Raw genomic sequence first — 21,704 nt, 5'->3', positions numbered from 1 at the left:
TAAAGTTATTTTTCCAAGATACTTGAAGAATGCTTCCAAATTGTCCAGAGTAAGTCATTTAAATGACAGCGTCATTGTTTCTGGGTCTCTACTGCTTACCAGTGTGTGTGTGTATATATATATAAACTGAAAACAAATGGTCTTGTGATTGTTATATTTTCATGAGAATACTGTCCAAAAGAAAATGAAACATAAAGTATTTACTCTTTGCATGTAATAAAGATTCCTGTAATTTTACAGTAACATAATTCTGACTGTGATGTTGCAAATTGTTATGGGGCCTATATAGCAATAGACTCTGCCTTTGACAATCATGTAAACATATCAACATTTCTATCATGAGTAAAATTAAAGGTGAGAATAATTGTTTTTTCTCCAATAAATTCAGATCAACCATTCCCTGTTGCCTAGTTTATGTCTAATTGTACATTAACAGACATCAAACTCTAACTAAAGGAAAGCATCTGAACCAGCGGATATGGAACACTTAACCTTTTCATCATCCGCAGTGGGCATTACCTTGCCAAACACAATATAGTACAGAATGTTCATCCAGCTGCAATTATTCTCCTGGTTAAATCTGAAAGTGCAGAGATGGAAGATTATAGACCTGTCTTTCTACTTTATACAGATTATAAAAATCATAATAAAAAATCTTAGCAGGCTGATTAGTGTCAGTCATACAAAATACCAGCTTTCTAAACTCTCTAGATGTAGATACCTCCTTTGAATAAAGGTGAAAACTTTTATTCCAAACAGCAGTTTTGTCTAATGGTTTATTGTCAAGCACGTTGTCTGTGTCCTGTGTTACGACTTTGTCCAACCTTTGTAGAACCTTTAGTTCTTGCTACTGTATGTGCATAACAACAAATTAGGAATTTTTTAAGAAAGCAGGAATGAAAACAATACAGAGGGCATTAAAATGGGAAGGAGACCAGTTAAATTGAATAAATATCTTGAAAACTTTGTTTTATACAGCACAAATCCTCAGTTATAGATATGATTAAATGAATACATTGTATTTTTCTAAATTATAAAATGAATCAATCCAAATCTCATGTTCTTCCAATAAAATGTGTGGAATAAGCCCCATAAATAGTCTCTCTAACTTTAAATTTCTCTCGCTCTCACTGAAACCTGGCTGTCCCCTGATAACACTGTTACTCCTGCTGCCCTGTCCTCTCTCTACGTCCTGTCCCATACCCCGCGTCTCACCGGACGGGGAGGTGGGACGGGTCTTCTCCTATCTCCCTCCTTACTCTTTTCTGTCCCCTCTGATCTCACCTCCCTCTCTGTCACTACCTTTGAATTTCATGCAGTCCAACTAACCTCTCCCTGTCAACTCCTGCTCATTGTTTTGTACCGCCCCCCTGGGCCTCTCACTCACTTTCTGGATGAACTCGACTATCTACTCTCCTCCCTCCCCTCTCTGTCTACCCCGACTGTCCTGTTGGGTGACTTCAACATCCATCTCTCCAACCCCAGCCACTCTGCTGGATTCCTCCCTCTCCTTCACTCCTTCGACTTCTGTCTCTCTCCGTCCCCTCCTACCCACAAAGCTGGCCGTCAACTGGACCTCACCTTCTCCAGGGCCTGCTGCCCCTCCAACCTCTCTGTCACCCCCCTGGACCTCTCTGATCACTATTTCATCTCTTTTTCTCTGTCTCTCCCCCCTCTCCCTGCTCCTCCTACCCCCACTGTCGCCTCTCGCCGTAACCTCCGCTCTCTCTCCCCCTCTGTCCTTGCCTCCACTGCTCTCTCTCACCTCCCTCCTATCGACTCCTTTTCACAACTCTCCGTAGACTCTGCTACCTCCACCCTCTTCTCCTCACTCACCTCCTCCCTCGACTCCCTCTGTCCCCTCACCTCTGTGCTCCGCTCGGCAAGAATCACACTGCGATCTGCTGAAAAGAAATGGAAGAGAACCAAACTCCCTGCTGCCCTAGACCTTTACCGCACTCTTCTCTCCTCCTTCTCCTCTACTCTCTCCTCTGCTAAATGTGCTTATTTCCAATCTGTAATCCAAGCCTCCACTAACAACCCACGTAAACTATTCTCTACCTTCTCCTCCCTCCTAAACCCTCCCCCCCCTCCTCCTCCCTCCTCTATCTCCCCTGACGACTTTGCCTCCTTCTTCTCTTCTAAAATCTCAGATATCCGCAAACTCTTTAACACCTCTCCCTCCCCCGCACCCCCTCCTGCTCCAACCCCTACACCCACTACATCCCCTACTAACTCGCCCTCCCTCTCCACCTTCTTGCCCCTCTCAGACTCTGACCTCTCCTCCCTGCTCCAGGGTCACAAACCCACCACGTGTGCCTTGGACCCCCTCCCCACTCACCTCTTTCAAGCTGCTGCTCCTGCTCTACTCCCCTTCATCTCCTCCCTCCTCAACACCTCTCTACTTTCTGGCATCTTCCCCTCTGCCTTCAAAAAAGCCTCTATCACTCCCCTCCTCAAAAAACCTACCCTCGACCCCACCTCCCTCCAGAGCTACCGTCCTGTCTCCCTCCTACCCTTCCTCTCCAAAACCCTCGAGCGGACTGTACACCGCCAGCTCTCTGCTTTCCTGTCCAACCACTCTCTGCTTGACCCTCTCCAATCTGGCTTCCGCTCTGCTCACTCCACTGAAACCGCCCTTCTCTCTGTCACCAACTCACTTAAGTGTGCCCGAGCTGCCTCTCTCTCCTCTGTCCTAATTCTCCTCGACCTCTCTGCTGCCTTTGACACTGTTGATCACTCTATTCTACTATCATCTCTTGCTGACCTGGGGATCTCTGGCACTGCTCTGGCCTGGTTCTCCTCCTACCTCTCCAACCGCACTTACCAGGTAACCTGGCGTGGAGCAACCTCCACACCTCACCCTCTCTTGACTGGAGTCCCCCAAGGGTCATTCTTGAGTCCTCTCCTGTTCTCTCTCTACACCCGCTCCCTGGGCCCCCTCATCGCATCCTATGGTTTCTCATACCATTTCTATGCTGATGATGCTCAGATTTTCCTCTCCTTCCCCACCTCTGACTCCACCATCTCCTCCCGTATCTCTACCTGTCTGTCTGCTATTTCCTCCTGGATGCACTCGCATCACCTCAAACTCAACCTCTCTAAATCTGACCTCCTTTTCTTTCCCTCCTCCTCCCCCTCCTCTGATCTCTCTATCTCTGTTCCTCTGGAATCTACCACACTCTCTCCCTCTTCCTCAGCTAAAAACCTTGGAGTCACCCTGGACCCCTGCCTCTCTTATTCCCAGCACATCTCCACTCTGGCACGCACTTGCAGATTCTTCCTGAGCAACATCCGAAGAATCCGACCCTTCCTCACCAACTATGCTACCCAGCTCCTGGTCCAGGCCCTGGTACTCTCCCGCCTAGACTACTGCAACTCCCTCCTGGCTGGCCTCCCTGCGTCCGCCACCCGTCCGCTCCAGCTCATCCAGAACTCTGCTGCTCGCCTGGTGTTCTCTCTACCTCGCTTCGCCCACGCTACTCCACTACTCCGCTCGCTCCACTGGCTCCCGATCACCGCTCGCATCCAGTTCAAGACTCTTGTACTAGCCTACAGATGCCTTGATCAGACTGCACCCAGCTACCTCCAGACCCTCATCTCTCCCTACACCCCCACTCGACCTCTCCGCTCCGCCTGCACTAGAAGACTGGCTCTACCTCCGCTACGCTCCCCTGCCTCCCGAGCCCGCTCCTTCTCCACCCTTGCTCCGCAGTGGTGGAACGACCTTCCTACAGATGTCAGGACTGCCCAGTCCCTGACCACATTCCGGCGCCTCCTTAAGACTCACCTCTTCAAACAGCACCTGTAGAACTCCTCTGTTGTATCCTGGGACACTATCACCCTTCATTTAAATATGCTTTATTTTGCTCTTATCTGCCCCCTATTTTACTGCATTTAATCCTGTACCTCAGAATATTGTAATCTCCCAAGTGTTTAATCTGTAGTATTTTGTACTTAATCATATCCTGATGTAACTATCACTACTTAATCATATCCTGATGTAACTTTCACTATTATCTGCTGTATTATTGAATTGTGGTTTGTCACACTTGAGAATTATTGTATTTCTTGTTCTTATTGTATGACTTATATTGTAACACTTGAATGTATTTGTATTTGCTTGCGATTGTAAGTCGCCCTGGATAAGGGCGTCTGCTAAGAAATAAATAATAATAATAATAATAATAAATCACCTCCAGGACAAATCCTTTTTTTAAGCATCTCAAGTAAAATACTATGAGCAGTATGTGCATGCACAGCAAATACACAGTGTTTTGAAATTTGCATACAGCTTTATAATGTGGGAAGGCATCACATATTTTTATACTAAACCGTTTCTCCAAAAACCACAAATGCTAATCCGCTTACTGCAGATCAGTGAGCAAAATTATTTGCAAGCAATTATTGGTGTGATTTACCTTCTTAGATCCTTCTGGTTCTAGATTAATTAATCTAGAAGTTTGGTCACAAAAAATATTGAACAACCTTTGTACATTTGTATTATCTTTTATTTAGAACAAAAGAATACCAGGCTTAAAATAAAGCACTGAACTTATTTCAGTCAACGAAGATGACCAGCAACAGTAGTTAAAACTAAACAAGTAACTCAAATGAGTGTGAAAGTTGAATGAATACTAAGCATTTGTGCATGACCTTCCCACAAAACAGTGTTAACTCATTATTGCCAGTTATCCAATCACAAAAGCACACAAGGACAGTGAACCATATTGTGTAAATAATAGACCATGATGAGAGAGTCTCTCAGTTTCACTCATGCAACTCCATTTATTCAAGAAGTTTTTTGTTTTTTTGCCAAGAAAAAAAGATAGGTTCCACTACAAAAGGAATAGCAGGACACTGATTGCCTTGATTTTGTCCATAGCCATCATATAGATTTTTGTTCTGATTTGGCCAATACCCACCCCTACCCAGGAAGGTACTGCATGCAGTTTCTTGGCTTGTAACATCTCCTGGCACTTTAAAGCTCAAATGTATTTCCATTGTAAAGTTATTCCTCAGTAAAATAACAAGGTAGAGGCACTAAACTCATGTTCTTATTTCAGATGGCGTTGAACCACATACAGCATGAAATCCGACCAATGGATCTAAGTTTGGTCACACACTGAATACATATGCATCATGAATAGATGTTTACTATAATATCTTTATTCATCTCATATAGCCTGGATGAATTGAATGCTGATACACGTTTACTGGAGTTTAGAGTGTAAAAATGGGGTTAAGAAGGCCTTTGATTGTTGTTTGGATTACATGTAAACAAGGAAAGAATACAGTTTTTACCTCCAGGTTGGAACAACAATCATTTCCACCTGGTGGCAAGCTGCTGGTATACTCGCCATGGCAACAGAGTTTCAGATCACAAGAATACACTTCCAAGTCAATAACGGTTTTGATCAATAAAATGTGTGTTAAAGATTCTTAATGGGGCAGAATCATTGAAATGAATATACAGTATAAGTTACATTTAAAAATTTTATTGACTTCATACACAGTCAAATCTATTCATGGTAGATGTCACACTTCCACACAATAAACACACTGCGGTCAATTTTAATGTTCTATATGTGTGCAGTTTGTAGTGCCGCGTAGTCATACAAGTCTGGTTTAAATTCCATGGAATGCTAGGCTGACAATCTATGGATCGCTGCCCAGCCTTTGCACTCTCACAGGGTTAGGGAGGAAAGTCGGCTGGGGCTGGTTTCCCTCATCTTGTTTCAGTGACCTCTAAAGGTCAGGCACATGACAAGGCCAGGTAGACATTACCCAGGCTGGGCCCTCCTCCAGGGTTCAGTAGTTTGACAGAGGGAATGGGAGATCTTCAGCCTTCCTGATCTGTAAGGGGGTTACAAAGGTGAGACAATATCTGAATTGGGCATTTCAGATTAGGCAGAAAAATGGGTACAATTGATCAAAAATGTAAAAACTATAATAATAATAACAATTGAGCCGACTCTGTTCTGCATGTGTTATTACCCTTTGTTAACATCATAAAGACAATGATAATACAGTGGAGTGGCATCTGCAAAATAATATATATATATATATATATACATTTTTTATACATTTAGATATACTGTTGTTTAGATCATTAAAATAGCCTTAAGTAACCTTTAAAAGTATCTCCACTTTTATAAAATCATCCACTGTTATCTTTCAAAAAGTCCTATAATCATGGATGAGTAAAGCTCTGACTCATGTAAATACATTTAATTGAAAAATTATCCAAACAATTCCCAGACAATGATCTTCAAATGCTTAAATACAATGTACATGCGTACATGCCAAAGAAATGTTATAATCAGTCATTTATATTCAATGAAAAGAGACACACAACTCAAGTCTACATGGCTCTGTACATTAAAACATTGGCTTTACAATTAGCTTCTTGGCTCTGAATAAGGCCCATATCAAAGGAACTAGAAATCTTTCCGACAGCTTGACAGGTCCTATGTTGAACGAGTTCATGTGGTCTCAGTGTAAAATTGCGTCATGCTAAATTGCAAGTGCTTTACACAGTTCATATCCTTCTGGCAGGCTGCTTCTAAAAACCATGGAGTACAGGTTTTTACTATCAAAACCACTTAACCTTTTCCGTGCCAATGACGAAAGGTCATAAACCCATTATTAAAAATATGTAACATGCAAAAATTGTGTTTGGCTTCAAAAAATATGTGATCACCTGGTGTGGTGATTCATGAAGTCAGTGGAGCACAGGTTTGTGTCCTAGCTTTGCTAGGGTGCTAATATTGGCATGGAGAGCACTTCATTGGTCATAAAGGGCTGGCCTTTATCACCCAGGGACCAGTAGCCTGGGTTAAAGAGGTGATTGGCTTGGTGGTGAGATCAGAGGACGCTCATAGACTTTTTTTTTTTTTTAAATGTAGTCGTTGCCAATTAATTTTTATTATTTTCTCCCCAATTTGAAATGCCCAATTATTCTTTACACTCTGCAGACTCACCGTGCAGCCGCCTCAGAGCTACAGAGTCGGAGGACAACGCAGCTCTGGGCAGCTTACAGGCAAGCCCGCAGTCGTCCGGCCAGACTACAGGGGTCGCTGGTGCGCGGTGAGCCGAGGACACCCTGGCCGACCTTACCCTCCTTCCCCCCGGACGACGCTTGGCCAATTGAGCGCCGCCCCCTGGAGCTCCCGTCCACGGTCGCTGTGGAATAGCCTGGACTCAAACCGGCGACGTCCAGGCTATAGAGTGCATCCTGCGAGGACGCTCATAGACTTTAAGTTCTCCGGAGCTCTTGTCTGGAGTTTCAGAAGTGTAATTGTCCCTAAAATCCCACATTAGTACTGTATTAAAATAAACATTTTAAATTGCACAGCTGCAGATACTGATATATCTAACCTTAGGTAATACTATTGATTGGCAGAACCCAATTGTGTAGGGGAGTGTGACAGAGACAGAATGATTCTTGGTGATAAATCTCCCTCCCGACCTATGTGAGGGCACTGTGTAAAGGGAACAGTGCACTGGACTGGATGGCCAGACAATTCATTCCCAGGGTTAGGTGGAAGTTGGCCATCTAGAAAGGGGCCGGAGCTACAGTACACTAAATCATTGACCCGGAAGGGAAATGATATGGCAGCCACGGATTGGAGGAGCGGTTGCAATCGTTAACCAAGGGGGCGTGATTGACAGTATATAAGGGGATGTAGCGAGGTGATCTGTTCCTTTGTTATGGTTAATGCTGAACCGGAAGGAGAACCTGTATTGTTATTGTGAGTGTTTTGTTCTAAAATACTTGTTTGTTGTTATTAGATGGCTAACACAATCGGGAGCTGTCGCTACAGGCCAGCACGAAACCCGGACAAGACTGCACTTGAGTCACAATTACTTGTATTTGCACCACGAGCACTACAGCACTACGGACTTGTGTTCGTGTTTGTGTTTATTGTTGGTGATTATATTCCAGGACTATTATTTTGGGACTGAACCCATGGTTTAAACAGAGCAATACACCATGCTGTATACTGCCTGTTATCACTTATTATTTACTGTTGTCATCAGACTTTGGATTACCATTTCACCAGTACTTTGTTGTTTGTCCTTGTCTTGAGCACTGCATCACCCCTACACCTGCGCACTGCAAACCACTTTGCCACTTCAATTACTTCAAGACTTAAATAAAATAAAAATAAATATGCATGAATGATCAATATCTGGGGGGCTTTGTATTTGTTTTCTCCAGCTCCTGACCACAAAAGAACCTGACTTTGGAATGTTTCCTAATTCTTTACAAGTCTTTATCTCCCAGCTGGCTCATCTTCAAAGTCAATATAGATTTTCCGTTTCAAATTCCAGCCCACAGCTCAGCTAAAAGGTAAATATTGACAAGTTCTTCAGCTCACTCAGCGATGTTGCTTGGAATGATTATGCAAAACATCTTGTTTAAGCTTATCTGTAATGCATGTTTATTTGTAATGTAAGCAGAAAACAGTGTCAGGTTGGAGTAAAAAATTGCCCGTCTTTTTTTATTTTGAACTGAGAAGTGGTGTGGTTATGGAGTTATGGGGATAATAAGCAATGTGTCCCTGTAACCAGTTAAGCAATTGAGGTAAGTTAAGCATTATTATGAGCAGAGACAGATGATATTGTTAAGGTTAGGCTGAAGGTATCTTTGGTTAGGTTTTATTTAAATGTAGTGTTTTTAATAGTTATAGTGTACATGAAGGATGCTTTTCTGCAATTGTTATAGTATGATTTCGTATGGGATGTTTAAATGCATATTGTTCAGCAATAAATGCTTATACCTTATGGTTTAATTGCCAAAAAACAGATAATTTATATAAGAACTTAGAGTTCTGTGTTTACGAACCAGGCTCTATTGGAAGCCAGTTGTATTAATCAATACAGCTGACCTCTTATTAAGTCACCTAAATTATTAGGATTAGCCCACTGAGATGTAAGAGCTACATAGACAAACCATGAAAACAGTCATAAACAAATCCAGAATCTTTTGAAATGGTTCATATGAAGGGAATGCGATTTTCAATATTTCTAAACTGTTGCTCTCAAAGTGACTACAATCGATGGTGCCTTTACTATATTATTAATTGTTGCCATGACGTTAGAAGATGTAGCTAGATGAGCCTCCTTTCTGCCAGTTGTTGATGTCACAGAATAGTCCACAGGAGCACAACCTAGACTGAAATTCAATAGAAGGTATCTGATATGAAAGAGTCACTGTCTTACTCTGAAAGGTCAGCTGTTATCTACATGTTTATAAATATGCTTGCACTAATTAGAAGGTTTGATTTAGCACTGGTATTTTTTTTTATCTAATTGCTAAACCATCAGTTGCCAAATCTTTTGAGTTACACTTATTAGTATTTTCAAAAAAATACATTATTCATGTGACTAGGAAATCTATTTTAAAAAATGTAAACTGGTCTTTGATTTCTAAGCATAGTTTTTTTTCAATAACATACTTTCTGGTCTCCTAAAATGTATTTTTCAAACAACCATCAACTTACCCAAGGCATTGTCTATGAATGTCTTCCAGACTCCTTAGAGGGCCCAAGGAAACACATGGATGAAACTGATCCAAGAACTCATGAGAGACTGTCAGTCAATAATGCAGTACGAGTATGAAGGGATGCACTTATCAGTGCTAGTAGGGGGGCAGATTGTGAGAATCATTTACATTTGTCAGGAACTAGATACCTTGGACACACGTCACATGCAACTTAAATATTTCATAAACTGTAGCAAATTTATAGCAGATACATACAGTACATGCATACAAAAACTATAGCTGATCTAAGTGGTTTGATAAATTGTATTTAATGTGAAAACCCATTAAACAAAAATGTTGAGTAGGGAGTAAGCATAAAAATGAATCATTACCTGTAGAGATCTCATGTTGCGAAAGTTGTAATGAGTGAGATTATAAGAATACTAATATGTGACAGCATCTTTGAATATGAAGCTGGATGGAATGGGTCCATTGTATGCTGAGATTTTATGAGACAAAAGTGAAACTAGGTGCAAATGCTTGAGTCTCATAATGCAGGTGTACCTGGTGTTCTGATGGACACAAGTTAATGAAGTACAATCAAGTGACATCCAAAAAATACTAGTTTACTAGAGAACTACCACATTTTCCATTACTATATTCAATTCACTGTGAATATCATTTCCACCATACTTCCAACATGCTAAAACCTCTCTTCCCAAGTCCAAAACACCCACAAAAAAAACTCATCTCTACAAAACTCCATCCTTCCAAAGGATCATAAGTCAGAATGTCACCATTCTACTGGCTGATCTTTCAATATAGACGTCCCAATTTCCACAATAACATTGTTGTACAGTATATAGCTCATATATGAAATGAAATGGGCTGGAATAATCATTCTGCAAACATTATCTTTGGCTCAGTTTTTCTCCTCTTAGTTGTCACTCAACCACGGTCATGGGATGACAGTCAGTGATGAGACCTGGATTATGGGACTGTACCTCTTAAATTTGATAAAGCTTTGCTATCTTGACAGTCCTACAGTTTTTATGGCAAATTCCTCAAACAAAAGATTATTCCTCAAACAAAAGATTATTTGTCAACCCTAACTTGAAACAAGGCTTTTTCTGCATCTGACTAATCCCGACAGGAAATCAGCATGGATGCAAAGAAATAACAACACCCAGGGGTTTGAGTGGAAGAAAGGTTTCGTTGAAGCACTTTTTACCTGTGTCCCTTGACCTCAAACATGTGAAAAATGAAAAATCATATAAGGTCATTCATACTACTAATAAAAAATGCCACAGTTAAAAAAAAAATCATGGCATAATTCTCATTATGGCATAACTAAAAACAATATTACATTTTTACTGCTGCACTGTAGAAACATAATTGGTTGCATAGCTGCTTCCAAATATCAACACATGATTACTGTTTACTGTAGTCAAAATATTCACTATGTGTGACTCTATCTTCACAAGTAAGATTGTGGATAAATATCTATCCCTGAATTAGAGTTTCTGTCCGCAGCTGGTATGTTGCTATATGGCTTCCCATTCTTTTCTGCTTGTATGTTTAGATAGCCCCATAATGCAGTGCGCAACAATCTGTTCCTGAGAAAATCCTGGAAGTTCTGTATTGATCCACCCATCCTTGTAGAAAGACAGACCATGAAGTTAATTAAGAATCATGGTACAACAAGGTGTCGTGATGTGTTGAAACTCCATAGGTGGAGTTTTATAATTCTTGGTACACATTGAAGATACATAACCTCTGTACATTTTGGAAGGGATGCTTCTAGAAATAAATATATATCAACTGTCAGGTTCAGTTTTTTTTCTCTAAGAACTTCTGAGCCAGAAACTTTAGTAGGAATCTACTGGTAGGGTTCCAACTTTCAATAGCTGGTGAAATATGAGCCCTGGAGTCAAATTCTTCACATTTAAGTGTACATACAGTAGTACATCTTGCAGGAAACCATTGTATGGTCTGTGTGCTTGTACCAGAATCTGCTGCTGTGGAGGTTTGTTGGTCCAACTAAGTCCTCTGCTGAAAGACTCCTGGCTTGGCTGAAGATAAACAGGCCATAGCAGTAGGTACAGCAGTAGCAGCACCAGCAGTACCATGAGTGCCAATGCTGAGAGCAAGCAAAACTACCAGTCTCCAATTTTATGATCCACCATCAAGTGTATTATATTTGTTTTACCAATGATTTTATTTCCAATGATGCTGTGATTGTCCTTCAGTCTGATTTCTGTATTTAATTGAAGGCTTGTTGTAAAGATGACAAGACAACTGCATCTCTATATCTAATTTACTGTACCCTTTTTCAATAGCATATATACTCTGTTGTGCTTTCAAGCAGCGAATACAATGACAGTGCTCCTGGATCTGGTGGACCTTGGCTTAATGGGTTTGAAACAGTTAGCCGATCAGGATCTTAATGTTCATGTCAGGATTCCATGTAACATCATCATCATGTTCATATCATTAATTCATGTTATCAATAGTTATTTTTTAAAACCTGTTCTTTGTCTTGGTGTTCTTTTTTGAATTCCATGAAATTTGTTTGGTTTCACTAAACCAGTACCAGTTTCATACATTTCCTGCTAGCCTAAAATTCAAATGCAACATGAAGTGTTCTTCTAGTGTTTTGCATGAATGACATATTTTTTTTATTTATTTTGTATGGCTTGGGTTTATGAAACATTACTACAGTAGACATGAATGCAAAGTGAGGATATGCAGCAAGATTGATTTAGGCGATGACGTGTTGATGGAATTCAAATAAATACTGCTTTTATTTCCCAAAAGGCTTTTCCCCAACTAGAGTTCATGGAATTGGTTCCTAAAGGTTACTTAAGCGAGATTATTAATTTTTTTGTTTCGTTTTGTTTTGTTTCTTAAATAAAATACTTAGATTTACTGTTAGATTTACCAGATACTACTCTGCATTATAAGCAATTCCACTCAATAATCGTTCTTTTTTTTTAATTAAAGGACATGAGTAAGTAAAGTTCAGGTTAACTGTAATAAGACCATTAGTTTCACATATGTGGTGCTGAAATAATTTAAAAACGAATAAAACATACACCTTGTTCATGTCTGCATTGACCAGTTATTCTACATGTGTCAAGAACATGTTTAATAGCACACCCTTGTCAAATAATCTGTGATTGAAAGGACCATACAGGTGCCAGTTATGTGTTTCAGATGACGGATTGGTCTGAGATCACTAGTAATTGAAGTTTGTGTTTCTGTATTGTTTGTCTTGTGTGATTGATTGTAACTCAACCACTGTCCCCACTGGAAATAAAGTCTTAGAAGGTCATCCTGGCTAAATAATTTTAATAGATACTGGAACTGGGATGACTCCAGTCACAGCATATTGGTCGTTTGAAAAAAAAGTCAGCAATATTTAATTGTGTACCAAAAAACAATCATTTTGGTCTTGCCCACAGAGGTTTTAGTGCCACCTCCAATATCATGGTTCTCTCCTCAAACAATGCTTGGTCATTGGTTCTTTCTAAGCAAACAACTTTCTACAGCACCTTGGAGGACTCAGACCCAAGACCTGCCCTGCTATCTTCTTAACTCTGATGAGATATAAAAAAATAAAATAAAAATAAAAAAGTGGTGTGGCTGCAAACATGAAAATATTGTCTCTTAGTTTACCACTGGATAAAGATTTAAATGGATTCACTTGGCAATAATTATGGATTACTGTTCGGTCACACGTGGCTTCAAAAGGTGATTATTACGATTAGGATTGTGGTTAGAAACAGAATATGCTGTAGTTTTTGCTGAACTTAATTACTGGCAGTTCCAAAGCTTATCCTAATTACAGCACAAAGCATATTATCTAAGGGCAAAATGTTGGCCACTTTTCTCAGAAAGAATGCAAACTAAAATCCAACCCAGTGTACAAACCTGTTAAGCAAGACTAATTTAATAAAGAAAAGCCTGGGTGGTATTTTCCTGCAACTCATCCCTGAACTTCACTTTAATTATGTCTGTTCTGATGACCCCAAGGAGTAGCGGGCCTCACTGTTAATGACCTGAAGTCTGAAGCAAACAAACCATCAGGAAATGTAAGAGCAAAAGGTTATATGCAAAATGTTTATATTCTACGCTGAGGAGAAAATAAAGTTTGCCCAAAGTAAAGTAACAGTGTTAATCCTTATTTTTACTGATATGTGTATAAGTCCAGGAAATTGGGGAAATGTCAGTACAGCTAGCTGATATTCAACTGTCAATGGTGCAAAAACTAGAAAAACAAACAGGCCAGATCACAGTCAGCAAGACAATCAGAATCTATACCAGTGTTACTCTGCCACACCCAAAAGATAATAGGCCATCCATTTATTGTTATACAACTATTCAAATGTAATCAAAGTCTCACATTGCCAGAATAGGAGCAATATAAATGTGTAGCTGTTTTAGGTAGCTATTTTATCGTGATATTTTGGAAGGGTATTTTGAACATTTTACAACACAAACTTTATCATCTTTGGTGTTTTTTAAATCAAACTTAGCAGTCTCTTCTCATACCCAATATTTCTTGTGGTCTAATGCTCATAGGTTACTTATTGTTTTTGTTTTAGTTGTTTATTTAACCAGGAGATTTACCCATTGAGATCGAGGCCTCGTTTACAAAGGGATCCTCTAATGTAGCACCTTCAGTAAGGTAAAATGTTGTTTAGACTGAATTCCAGTAATTAACATATTTTTAGACATTTTGTTTAAACACTCAATAATGAATGTAATGTTTATAGTGAGAATACAGAGTGTTACAACAGAAGACTGATGTTCTTTGTTATTTTTAGAAAAGTGACAGAAGACTGTTCTGTCTGCCTTTCATAATACAATACGGAAGTTTATTTTAATGAGCTTAACAGCAGATCTAAATACCGCCAACCTAAAACTCATAAACCTCTTACCACCATCATTTTAATTCTAATATCATTGAAAAAAAATATAATTCTATTAGACTGCATGCAAAGTTTGGACCATTATCTGAAACTGTTAATAAGAAATCGATTGCATACTGAAAAGAACAAATGGAAGATTGAAAAGGTCATTGACTGGGTGAATGGGATAGCGATTTGAACACAGCTAGGACAGCAGGCTGTGAATGTATGGAATATTTGTCACTGTTAGCAAACATGCTTACTGAGTGTGGAAGTATCTCAGCACACAGACAAGGTTGTGGGTTCAAGCATGTCACAGACTTCCAGTCCAAACTTCATGGACCCCTCCATGCAGGAGGGGGTTAACACTCAGTGCCTCTTTGCTCACTTAACACTATCCCTTACACAAATCTCCTCGTCAAGTGTCCCGGGACCTTGACAGGTATGCCTGTTATTGTATTTGCAACTAATTTGTTCTGTGGGGACCTGGAAAGATTTTGAAATGTCTGTAAATGACTCAATGAAGTTCAAAGGCTGTTGGAAAAGGACACTAAAAGGATATTTTAATGCAGTAATACTCAACATCTTTGTTTCCAAGTAAACCCTATAAAAACTGGACATGACTTTGTCCCATTTGATGCACCTGTCTTATAATGAAGCTGGTATAAGCTGTTGTTTATGTTGCACCAGGTCGATATAAAATGTGTTAAGAAAAGGGCATAAACCTGTGTGCACACTAAATCATAATCTCTATTTTGAATAATACTTTACCATGTGTGAATAATGCTTCACCATTTTGCTTTTATTTTTGCTTTTCTCTTGAGACAATTTATAGGGGTTGTTTGAAGGGTTAATGATCCTGGCAGATACAGCTGAACTGGCACAGCTGTTATGGAAATCTAATGCCAGGAATGAAAACTCATTTGTTTTAATAGCAACATTGTTAATGCACGCTCAGCAGTAAGGTAAATACATTAAACATTTTGTGGTGAAAAATGTGGATCACTGTTTGGGAGAGCTGGCTCAGACATACAAGGCAGCCCACACACTGGCTCAGATGGGTAGGGTACCAGGAGGAATTAACAAGGGCAGCTAAAGTGTTCAGCTTTGACATTAAAAAACTCCTGTTTTTAATGTAAGTGACTAATTAGCAGAACCCTGATTTCCTTCAGTGTGTTTATGAGAAAAATGCTCCTCATATATGATATGTTGCTTAAAATGTGCATCTCTGTCCAGAGCTAACAGCCCTATTAAACAACTTTGAATATAACATTTTAGCATTTCTTTTGTTTTTAACCTAACTGGCCCTTGCATACTCTCGACTGATTCCGAAAAGCAATGGCCACTTGAAAAATATGGAGCTGAACTTTATTCAGGTTTCAATGGACACCCCTGTTGCTGCACATTAAGAGGCGTTGTTCAAACGGTTTCTTTCAAATGTCTCTTGTCAACATGGTCATGCAGAACGAGGATGAACTTACCAAGAACAGGAGGAATACAATTTTAAAAACTATATATTTAGATATTTTACATTAATATAAATATTTTACCAGGAAACCTGTTGATATCTCATTTCACAAGGGTATCCTGGGAAACCACAGGAAGAATAGCAGCCACAGCAGCAGTGCATTTATCCTAAAGATAATAAAATCACACTGCACAGACCCACATATCCTTTTACATGTTATATCGTTTAATACTTACAGACAGGTTTTTCAGGCTGAGGATGTCTTGGAAATAAAAATATGACCTTATTGTAAATGTTTGCTAACACTGTAATAATTTTACCAAGTCTGCATAATAATTTACAATTAAACATTGTTTTCAGCTGGGAAATGTGTAAATATGTACATTACACTTCCCTTACAAAAAAAACCCAACTTGTATGATTTATTTATTTATTTTTATCTCAAGAAAAAGTTCAGATTCCTGAGTGTTGTTTTTGGAGCCAGATTCTATAAGAAAAATCTAAAAAGTATATTGAATGAAAAATAATATTGCTAGAGAGTATTTTTAAAGTTTGTTTTGTTGAGAGTTAAGTGCATCTCTGTTTGTTTGTTTTTTTTAAATCATGTTATATTCGCTGGAAAGTTGCAGGTGTTATTGATAATAAGTTGGAACAGTATTAGTCAGAGTGGTACAGTATATTGGTGTAGCTATTTCATCACCTTGCATGTTTCATTTATTTATTTATTTATTTCATCGCATCGTAAGCATATCCAGGTATAAAAAAAACTGCTTTAATACCCCCTAACTGAGCATTTAACCAAAAAGAGAGCCATTTAAAACCTGAAGATGTTGTTTAATCCTTCATTTGGATATTATATGGACCGGCATGACTTATTTAGGAGAACATCCATTTGTGCATAATCAAACTCCTACTGTACATGGAGGTTCTGGCACTCCAAAACAAAATATATTAAAGTACATACCAAATTGCTGAACTCCATGACTGCCACTTATCATTATGGGGTGTCGCACTTAGTTTTGGGGTAGGTTGTTTTCTTCAATACTGCAAATATTCCAACCAACATGGGTGGGTGAGACCCTGCCCCTAATCTCTTAGGCTCTGAGGCTTTTCTCTCTGTCAGATGAGACTAACTAAACAACACAAACATTGTGTTTTTAGGGACTATACTGCTGTTTTGTAAGCTACAAACAAAAAATAAAGCAATGCAGTGATTCTTATTAAATGCAACATACTGTAATGCAAATTGTCATTATATTAACTGTTACATTGAAAAAATGTAAATGATTATGACTTCATACACTATGGTATGGAGCTTTTTGTAAGACATCCTATGTTGGTGAATTTAGGAAAATAAAGAAAAATGTGCTGTATTATGTTCTCACCCCATCCTGACATAGTTTCAGGTACATACTATAGATCTCTGTATGAGTCATTTGTGACAATATCAAGACTTGGCTTGGATGATGAAGTCTACTGGATGTCCACTTGAAGTATGGTTGCTGCTTACAGTGTGCAGTGATACTGTAGTTACCTGATCTTGATGTTAACAATTGAAACATACCTGTAGTTATACTGCTGCCAGTTTATTCTGGTGATTAAAAAGCAGGTAGAGTAGTTCGGCAATTTATAGTAGTATTCATGGCAGGATGGTGAAATTTGGGGTGAAGCAAATACAGTTAAAACAACTATACTACTGATGTGGCACATCAGCCACATCACATAATTAATATAACTTAACAGATGTGCTACAGTACTCTGGAATATGAAGGTAAATGGCTGTCATCAGTTTGTTTCTGTAAAAAAACTAGAACTTATACATGCTGCCCATTGAACCATTTCAACAAGCAACAGCACATGGGAATACTGATTCCTCACTCCAACACAATTTGGTATGTTTTTACATATCTGGCAGGAAGTGTCAAATAGTTCACCAGCAATACAATGGTGGGTACTGTACCTAGAAATAATTTCCTGTTATAAATAAGTGTACACCAGAAATCTTTTGTGACGTTGACGTTTACTCAGCAGATTTCTTTCTTTTATTATTGTAAACTTTAAATTCCAGAAACTTTATGTTGTGATTATCTTTCTTGAAACATGTACAGCACATCTTTTAAGTCCTGTACAGCAATCTACTTGCCAGTGTGCATCTTTTAAAACAGAGTGCCCACTGTATCAGGACAGCAATGTAACACTTGCTGTTTTGAATGTACATATTTATTACATGCTGTCATGCCTGTCTAACACAGACCTTAGTTAATTGGAACACTGCTTGAAACTCCTGCCATCTCTGTGCTCTCTGTTCTGGAACATCTCTGCTCTCATTCAAAAGATGAATTAATGTGTATTTGGCTGACTGTGTGATATGTATACTTTATGTTGGCTGTCCTCATGTGAAGTGGGTTAATGGTGGATTTATCTTGGCTGTAAACACCTGAGCTCATTCCAGCCAATTAATCTCATTACAGAGTGGAGTCATGTTATGAGAAGGGCAAGGGTTAATAGAGTGATATCCGACTGGGGGACTAAATGAATGTGTTCAAAGAACAAGTTGTATGTCTTTTTTTTCCAAACAATGTAGTAATGTGTTCGAGTAAAGTGATACATTTGTAGGAGGCTCATATCAATTCCACACCCAAATGAGATTGCTGGTCTCAACCTGGCCCCAAGTAGACATTATTCCCCCTCACTAAACCAGCACATGCCTTGACACAGTTGTCAGTCTCTGCTTGAAAAAGGCCCACGACAGAAAGATGTGTTCATGCTGGATTAAGATGTACTTGCCATGTCTGCCGGTGGGCAGAACCATTGTCTTTTATGAGCACGAAATGCAGTTTAAAAAAAAAAAAAAACACTCACATGACTTAACAAGGAACTTACCATGTAGAAGAAGCAAATGTGTAATTACTGCATTACTCCTCATTGGAAGTTTGATGATTTTTTGGATATAATATATACATACATGTCAATGTTTAAACAGTATTTATAATCACTATGTATTAATACAATAGAAATAGCAGTGATTACTCAACAGTTATCAAGATGTGTCTCATTATTGTATAATGACCCTAAAACTACACAGTTGTTTCCTAACAGTTACTGTAATTACTATGTAATATGCATCCTGTAATTGCTACTGTTACCAAAACTGCTCTACAGTTATTTTATTTCTTATTTTGCTGTCAAATAGAAATATACTGTATGGCAATTTTCTCAACCCCCCCCCCCCCTCACCCCCCAAGGGATTCACATAGGAAGGAGGCCTGTTGAGTAGAATTCTATAGTTCTTGTTTAATAGTATTTTATTTGTCATTTGAAAGCAAAGCAAAATTATAGTCTTTTGCCAGTGTTATTGTTGGCATTTTCAGATTTTGCACTTTTATTGTCGACAAAATTTTATAACCTCAAACCCTAAAGATTTCACCTGGCCACACACACACACACACACAAGCTTCCGGCATTTCAATATGGCAAGCGCACATGCAGGTGAGGGGAACTAAGCATTCCACCCATTTAAGTATGCAAATAGCTCAGTATTATTAAATGAACATTTCATATCATAACAAAGCAATGGATTGAATCTCACTAAAAGTTTTGATAATCGCTCTATAAATATCCTTTCATTACAAAACTCAAGGTTCTCTGATAATCTTGAGCTGTACACTGGGTTGGTGTGGGGTTGGCAGTGGTGAGAAAGAAAACCATCTCACAAGTCAAGCCCACACTTCAGAGCCACCACTACCCAGATATTTTAGTTGTGATTTTAGCAAGCATTTAAAATACTGGCATTAGCAGATGTGTTGCTTCTGTTAGGTTTTTTTTTTAAAACATTTTTAAAAGCTGTGCAATTTGTTTTCTTAACTGTACTTTGTAGTCATATTAGTCTTTCCTTGAAGACCTTTGCTACTGTGACCTGTGCTGGAATAAGAATTAAGACTGAAGTTAAGTGCTCTCGAATACAAGTCTTTCTGGTTTGTAGCCAGCCGAGCAGTTAAAGTTATGAATAATCTTACTCTTACAATAAAATTTTGTTGCAATTTCTGTATATCAATAATAATGCCAATTGTTTAGCTTTCAACTAATTTATGACACAAAAGTTAAAGTACTGTATCATATGTATTAACATATATCTATCTGGCGGTCTCTCGTCCATCTATAGACAGAGAAGAGTTTGTGAAAGAAACATACACCTGCCACAAACATGAAACACAGGGGAAAAATACAAGTGATAGAAGAGGGTTTTCACAGAATGGGGAGATCGTCCTGAAGACAGCAGAGAAGTCCACTTTAAAACACTGCCTAAAGGAAGGAGAATTTAAAAACTAGGTAAAGGGTTGAGACATGGGGCAGACACGAGGAGTGTTAACAACTGAAAGGCCTGCCAGCAACAGATGAGGCCTGCTGGTGACTTTTCACAAATACAACACAACAACCTTATCATCTTTTAGAAAGTTACAGTGTGTTTACACCATTTTGTATGTGGATGTCTTTTCTTGGGGTATTGGGATATTCTAAGGCATTTGTTTTAATAGTAATAATTACTGCTGCTAACTTAAAAAAAATATCTACACTATTCAAATGAGAAGTATGTAGTAAAACTGGCTACATACAGTAACATTAACGCAAAATAAAAATTGTCCAACTTCCGGAATCAAACAGGCGTTTGACAGCATTTTAAAAAGTGCTCAGCACTGATGACAGTAATTAATTTATATATTAATGTTCATTATGGTTTGAATGAGACATTCACCTGTTTTTAGGTGGCATGTGAGTAATTTTAGTAGACCATGGCGAGGACAAATAGGCCTATAACTGTTGTGTAAAGTGACACTTAGTGCTCAAGAGCCTCATTGGCAGGAAGGGAATCTTCATCACTCAGATGAGGTGTGAGAATGCAGAGTGCATTGTAAAGGTTTACATGCTTTGGGTTTTATCTAGTATTTAATCCTCAGAGAGCTGACAGCTGACTTGTTAAACTTCAATTGCTGTCCCAGAGGAGAAGACAAGTGTCTTATTATTTAACAGTAAAGCTAAACAATGAGGTGCCTTACCTGCATACACTAGATTATATATGTATTCTGAGAGTTCATTGATGTTGCAAATACCAGTCAACCAAGCCACCCTTGCTACTGGTGTTAAACTAAGGGTCGATTATGATTGCAGTAAATTGGATATAATGGACTTGCAGTGTTGTTACCAGGATTAAAATAATACCAAAAAGTATAGTACAGATTTATTTTCAGAGCACATTTACATATTTAAACGCATGCAGGTGCCAACAACTACTGCTTATTTTATATGAAATGAACAAATTCCACGCATAATTTCCTTCCAGTGCCTGAAGCTAATTCCATAAAGATGCTGACAGAAAAACATCAACCTGCTAGTGCAGGGGATATTTAAAAGTATACTAAGGGTTGACAAGGGGAAATTCTGGCTCCCATATGAAACATTAGGGCAGTTTAATTGCAACAATTATCATTTCAATCAGACCTACAGTAATAAATCAAAAGTGTAGTTTTACTACAGATTAATGGTGCATTAAAGTTGTGGGGGGAGTTTACGGAATTTTGTGATTTATTAGAGGGTTTCTATTTGACGATTTCTTCACAGGCATTCTTAATCCCTGCACATGAATTGTAAAGAAAAAATAAGTTGTTCTGCACCTTTAAAACATTGAGAAAGAATGTTCAGTATAATCAGTATAATTATTAATAATTATTAACTGTAGCTAATGAAATAATTCCAGTACACTGGTAAGCTTGGGGAAGCAGGACGTTCATTTTATAGTGATTTATAATATTAATTTACCAGGACTGGTATTGTGGTA

The sequence above is a fragment of the Acipenser ruthenus genome, chromosome 7 (genome assembly GCF_902713425.1).
Source record: "Acipenser ruthenus chromosome 7, fAciRut3.2 maternal haplotype, whole genome shotgun sequence".
In the NCBI taxonomy this organism is placed as follows: Eukaryota; Metazoa; Chordata; class Actinopteri; order Acipenseriformes; family Acipenseridae; genus Acipenser; species Acipenser ruthenus.
Note: the sequence above shows the minus strand (reverse complement) of the source record.